Consider the following 6,817-nt stretch of genomic DNA (forward strand, 5'->3'; position numbering starts at 1 on the left):
ATTGCTCTCCAGCTAACACTTTGATAACTGCTTTTTAAAAAAAATTTATTTATTTTACTTATTTATTTTTGGCTGCGTTGGGTCTGTTGCTGCACGCGGGCTTTCTCCAGTGCGGTGAGCAGGGGATACTCTTCGCTGCGGTGCATGGACTTCTCACTGCGGTGGCTTCTCTTGTTGCAGAGCACGGGCTCTAGGCGCGTGGGCTTCAGTAGTTGTGGCACATGGGCTTAGTTGCTCTGTGGCACATGGGATCTTCCCCGACCAGGGCTCGAACCCATGTCCCCTACATTGGCAGGCAGATTCTTAACGACTGCGCCACCAGGGAAGTCCCTGATAACTGCTTTCTAAACCTAGGAAGCTGTCTGCCTAGAAGTTCTCCTGACATGAGTGCTAGGGCTGGGGAGAGATGCAGAGCAGGCTCTGAGTTCTCTATAGATCCCCTTAAGAACAGCAGGACTGAAGAAAAGGCAAGAGAGAATCTGACTCATCCCTAGACTGACCTGAACCATGAGTATTATTTTCTAAAGTCGAAATTCTCATATGGGAGGCACACAGAGTGGGCGCTTGAGCTAGAGGAGGCCGGCCAGCGCCCTGGTGACATACGTTCTCTGGGAGGCATGAGGACGCAAATGCCCTGATGCCAAACCATCCCTATGTACCCTGGCTTCACGCACTCCCCCCTCCTGTAATTGCCAGGGACAAGCGGCTCTAAACAGAACCTACAGTCACCAAGAGAGAAAGAAGAATTTTCAAATAGTTACATGACAAAAAAAAAACAAAATTACCAAACACTGAAGAAAAAGCTGTGAGATAGAGGCACCAAACTCAACAGAAAATTCACATCAAAGGAGACCATTTAATAGAAAAACAAGAATAAGTGACTATGCAAAGAACAAGGAGAGATTATAGAAATGAAAAATATGACCCCTACCCAAAAACAGTCAGTAGATTGACGGACTGGGAACAAACCAAGGCTGACTTAGTGAGGGGCCAGCGGAGCTAAGTAGATTTCTGAGAATGCGGCTCAGGAGAAGAGGCAGAAAGTACAACAGAAAAGATAAGTCTGGATAATTCATTTAGATGTTCCCACAGGCAGTACAAAAGAGAGAGCAAAGGAAATGAAAGGGAGGAAGTTATAAACAGAGGAGAAGGGAGAGGAAAGGAAGGAAACAGAAAGGAAGGTGAAGGAGGAAATTCACCAGAGCTGAAAGGCGCAACATGTGCTGAAGCTCTGATGTAAAAAGACCCACATACAGACACATGCTGCAAGTATTTCAGAGCCCTAAGAATAAAGAGAAAATCTCAAGACTTTCAGAAAGAAAACAAGAAAACATATTCCTATGAAGGAATGAAAATTGAATAAGTGTCAGGGTCAGGGCCCCCAGGAATTTACATCCCCCGTGGGAACAGCTCTCACTGTGCCCCCGAGGGACCAATCACATAAGACCGCTGCCTGCAGTTGGTAATACAGCACCCTGGCCAGGCTTGTCACTGCTAGCAAGAAAAGCTAGAAAGTGGTGAGGCAAGCACTTCAAAGTTCTGAGGGAATATTGGCTCAAATCTAGAATTCTATATCCAGTCAATTCAGTGTGAGAGCAAAATAAAGACATTTTTCAGACATGCAAGGCTCAAGAAGTTACCATCTATGAGTTCTTTCTGAAAGAATTCCTAGGGATAAACTCCAGTAAAAGGAGAAAAAGAATCCAATTAGCAGAAGGAAGCAGAGATATCTGACTTGTCAATGTACAACATTTAAGAAAAGCTAATGTGACAATGGGAACTGCTGAGAAAGGAATGCAGGATGTAACCGAAAGCAAACTATTGTTGTCTTGTTCAGGGGAAGGCTATTACAGTTAAGAAACGCATTCAGCTTCAAGTAATAGAGAAATCCAACTCACGGAGGGATATATTTTTCTCAGAACAATTCTGGGGGAAAGAAACTGCTGGCTCTCGGTCCAGTGGCTTGACTGTCAGGCTTAAAGCCTCTACAATTCTCTCAGCCTTTCCTTCAGATTAGCATCTCATGGTGGCAAAGATGCTGGCTGCGGCTTCTAATGGTACAGCCATGTTGAGAGTAACAATGGGTAGAGTAGATGGCAAGTCATAGCTGTCCTCTTATTAAGAAAGCTAGAGATCTCTCGTATGTCTTATTGACCACCCCCAGCTGGAGGGGAACCTGGGAAAAGAATATTTAGCTTTTACCACCCCAATGTGGAAGAAGGCAAAGGAGAAAGGGTTTGGGAATAACAATGACTCATCTGACCGAGTGTTTGCCTCAGAGGCTGAAGATGCTGACTCACTAGAGATGTTGATAGTGAAGGGGATTGGATATGACACCCCAATATATGCCACATTGGCATAAAGATTATTTTGAGCTGAAGGCAATTAAGAATCAACAAATAAAGGAAGAGTTCTTTGCCCTCTCTTTATCTGCCTAAAAACAAGACATAAGTTTCCCCCCATCCTATACCAGGATGAGTGACCCCTATCACCAGATGAATCTGCATTTTAAAAGCTTACTAAAGGGCTTCCCTGGTGGTACAGTAGTTGAGAGTCCGCCTGCCGTTGCAAGGGACACGGGTTCGTGCCCCGGTCTGGGAAGATCCCACATGCTGCAGAGTGGCTGGGCCCGTGAGCCATGGCCGCTGAGCCTGCGCGTCCGGAGCATGTGCTCCACAAAGGGAGAGGCCACAACAGTGAGAGGCCCACGTACCGCAAAAAAAAAAAAAAAAAAAAAAAAAAAGCTTACTAAAGTGACCCGTATTGTCCATTCGTTTTCCCATATATTTCTTAATCACTTCCCCACAGTTTATCATACCTTGAAGCTCAAACCATCTTTCCTTTGTTAAAAAGGGTACATAAGCTCCTGTGTCTAACTGCTTCTTTGAATTTCACTTCTTTTCTGTGAACTCCCGTGAATATAAAAATATTAATAAATTTTGTTCTTTTTCTCCTATTATTCTGTCTTTTGTCAGTTACATTTGCATACCCCCAGCACTGTATCTAAGAGTGTAGAGGGGAAGTTTTTCCTTCCTGACAATAGAAAAGTATAAATTCAAACACTTGTATTTACAAATCAAGGATAACTACAAATGTAAACATATAGAAAAAATTTTACTAGCAACAGGATGCCAAATATCTACCTTCTAACCCCTAAAGAGGAGACTAAATAGTTTGCTTTGCCACTTGGAGGTGTATATGAGATTCCGAAGATGCAGGAATATAGCCCCTGAACTAATTCTTCACTTGGGTAGAATAATTTAAGTCTAGGACTTCTGTTTTGCTGAATGTTATACTCAGAGCTGAATTGTTCAGAATTTTAAGAACCAGGAGGACAAGGGGAAAAAGAGATAAATTAGAAGTTGTTAAAAGACGAAACTCAACTGTAGATCTCTAGGTATTTCACCATTCATCAAATAAATGTTTTCTGGTGCTCTAAACAAGTGTACTCCAAATATGTGAGCAACAGTCCTATCTGTAAAAAATGTATCAGCATGCACCCTTCGTGTAGGTGTAGACCAGTGCTCTCGACACCAGATTTGGAAACAACTTTAATTTCCATTTGGAAAAATAGACCTGCCTGATGGAAAAGCCCAGACAGTGCGCTCTGTCTGCTCCAAGGAGGTGTTCTGATCCCAGAAACACAAGGCATTAAGATGGGGAGGCTGCCTGAAAACAAGATTGTTTAGGGATTTCTTTGTACTGTGATTGTCCACCCTGGTGATTGTGAATAGAATTCAAATCATTTTAAGCAAGCAGAGGAGTTGCTGAATCACCTTGACTGTAGGCTTGTAAACCAGCAGCAACAAACCAGAAGGGACAAGAGTTTAAAAACTGCTGAAATTTTTAATGATAAAAATGCAAAATTATACTTAAAATCTTTAATCATAATGAGTTATAAGTGAAAGAATTATTACTTGCTGTTCTTATGGCTTGTAATAATTCACAGGCAAAAATTATTAAAATCTATTTACAATACTAATATTTTTAAAGAAAGAGCCCTTCTTTTTTTTAACACAAAAGATAAAAGCCCTTTTAATTTTCCCTATACGGTGTTATCATTTGAGTTTACCATTTTGGTAGCATGAAACAAACATATAACCTTTACCTGAAGTGTGTTTAAAGGATGTCAAAATCTAATAAAATTTACAGCCCAATTCTTTGCAATTGCTCCAATATATATTTCCTTTCTTAAACCAAAGTTATAAGTAAAAATACCATTTCTTTTTAAATGACTTCACATAATAAAAACATGAAGTCTAGATTAAATTGATCTTTTTACTACTGTTTATTCTGCTGTATTTTCTTTACAGAATTGATATTTCGTGTTCAAATGTTTCATTTCAACTAAAATTAGAAGACCAAAGCAACTTAGGCTATATAATAACAAAATTGCCTCACACTGGTACAGTTTCATATTTTTCAAAGCACTTTCTCATTATTGAATTTTGTCTCACAACAAATCTAGTTATTATTTCCCTTTTGATATATGAGGGAAACGAGGCACCGAAAGGTTAAGTGACTTGTTTTTAGTTACACCATTTAATTAGTGGTGGAGCAAAGGCTGGCACCGAGTGTTCCTGTGTCTGCTACAGAGTTCTTTTCCACTATTATTCCAAGAGTCTTGATATTTTCATGGAACTGAGCCAGGAGTGTACCCTCACCAGTGGAACCCTGACCTCTTCAAAACAGAGTTCAAGGAGATTGTCAGTTCTTGGAACACCCTTCGAAATTCTGCAAGAGAATGTGGAAACTCTAATGACATAGGCAATCTGGTCTTTGGGGAGATGACAAGGTTCAAGATTATATGGATCCTACTGGGAATCAGATAAATGCAGGATCAGGTGGATGGGTCCTGGTTAAGTGCAAGAAACAAGCTCATGAAGTAGCAGGCTAGAAATTCATAGTTAACCCGGTCTCCATGGAAGTTTTTTAGAAAGTGGGAGTGTTCCTGGAGAAAGATCAGAATCTGAAGTTATGAGAAATGGGCTAATTCAGGTCCTTTTCCATCCTTCAGCAGCTGACATCGGACTATGTAGCAAGTGCCTATCAAGTGAGAGCTACATGTTTCTAGAAAATATAAGCATTTTCAAGGTACTCAGTGCCAGGAACTGGAGGGGAGGATTTGGGGATGAAAATTAGAATTTCTGGGCCTGGCATTCAGAATTATTCAGGAGTTTAAGGCCTCGAATGTCTCTCGTGACCTTAAAACAGGTGTCCGGGAATATATCAATAGATATTCAGGAGTATAGGGATTTACCAGGGCTGGCGTCAATAGGTCGATTCTGACCATACAATTACAAGAAGACAAGGCCTCAGCCCCTGTACCAGGACTGGAGAGACTGTGTCGATATGAATTTAAACCAGATGCTCTGGGACAAAGTCAGAAAGATTTCTGTGGGTAGGTACAGGAACAATTTACAGTCAGATTTTTCTGAAGGAGCTCAGACAGCTAAGAGACAGAGGCAAGGTCAGAAAGAAATTTGCCAAAATTGGTGGAGATAATTTAGAAGAAGAAAGAAAAGGGGAGATCTGGCTGCTGTCAGGTTGCAGGTAAACCAAAAAGGGAGTTTGCCCAGGTAAGTCCCAGTTCAAACTTGGGGAACTAGAGTTACTTGTTATGATTCAGTCTCCCAGCTCCAGTCCAGTTCCCCACAGGAAGACTTTTCAAAAAGAGGAAAACCCAGTCCTCCACAGAAGCATGCACAGGAAAGCTCAGCTCCTGGTTAAGCTCCACCCACTAATGTACAGGTGGTTTAGGCTACCTATTCCCTGACAGGATAGGCACGACCACCTGAGCACCAGTCCTCTGGTATTCCTGTTGCAGGAAAAATGGGGCCTGAGAGGACGGTCATGTCCCAGGTTTCAGGTGAGTCCCTGGGATGGGCCGCCAAGTGAGGGTCCTTGGCTTTGCGCAGGAAAGAATTCAAGAGCGAGCCATAGTAAAGTGAAAGTGAGTTTATTTAGAGAGAGATGCATTCCATAGGCAGAATGTTGTCCATCTCAGAAGGCAAGAGCAGGCCCTAAAATATGGGGTGGTTAGTTTTTATGGGCTGGGTAATTTTATAGGCTAGTGAATGGGAGGATTATTCCAACCCTTTTGGGGAAGGGGGTGGGGATTTCCAGGAATTGGGCCACTGCCCACTTTTTGGACTTTTATGGTCAGCCTCGAACTGTCATGGCACCTGTGGGTGTGTCATTTAGCATATCCTAATGTATTATAATAGCACATAATGAGGCTCAAGGCCCACTGGAAGTGGAATCTTCCGCCATCTTGGGCCTGACTGGTTCTAACCAGTTTATGTCATATCATCAATGGCTATGTCATTCTTCTAAAGTTAGTGCTCTGACCCCTTCCCTCCTGTTTCATTCTGAGGAAGACAGAGGAGTGCTGGGAACTCTGTTGAGAGAAACAATCACCTTTCTTTTTCTTTTTTTTTTCTATTTTGAGAAGAATAGGCATCTTGAAGGAGTACATCTATGAGGCAAATTTTACCCTGGTCCTCCAGAAACTGAGACAAGAAAATAAGGCAGGGATGTAGTCCAGCTTGTTAGGTTATTTGTGAAGGTATTCTAGCTTGTTAGACTTACTACCTTCTCAGCCCCCTTTCCTCCCACCAGAGGCAGGGAGCCTGAAGGTGAGGCTGACACAAGCCAGGTATAGCCCTCAGAGACAATGGGAGTGGGGGTCAGGGATGAAAGGCCAGAGATGAGCCCTGGGCTCTGGGGTAATTGAGGACCCAGAGTGGGCTTCCCAGCTACTTTCCCAGGCAAATTTATATCCCCAAGCTCCTGTAATGAACCAATGAAATCCACT

The sequence above is a fragment of the Pseudorca crassidens genome, chromosome 6 (assembly GCF_039906515.1).
Source record: "Pseudorca crassidens isolate mPseCra1 chromosome 6, mPseCra1.hap1, whole genome shotgun sequence".
NCBI lineage: Eukaryota > Metazoa > Chordata > Mammalia > Artiodactyla > Delphinidae > Pseudorca > Pseudorca crassidens.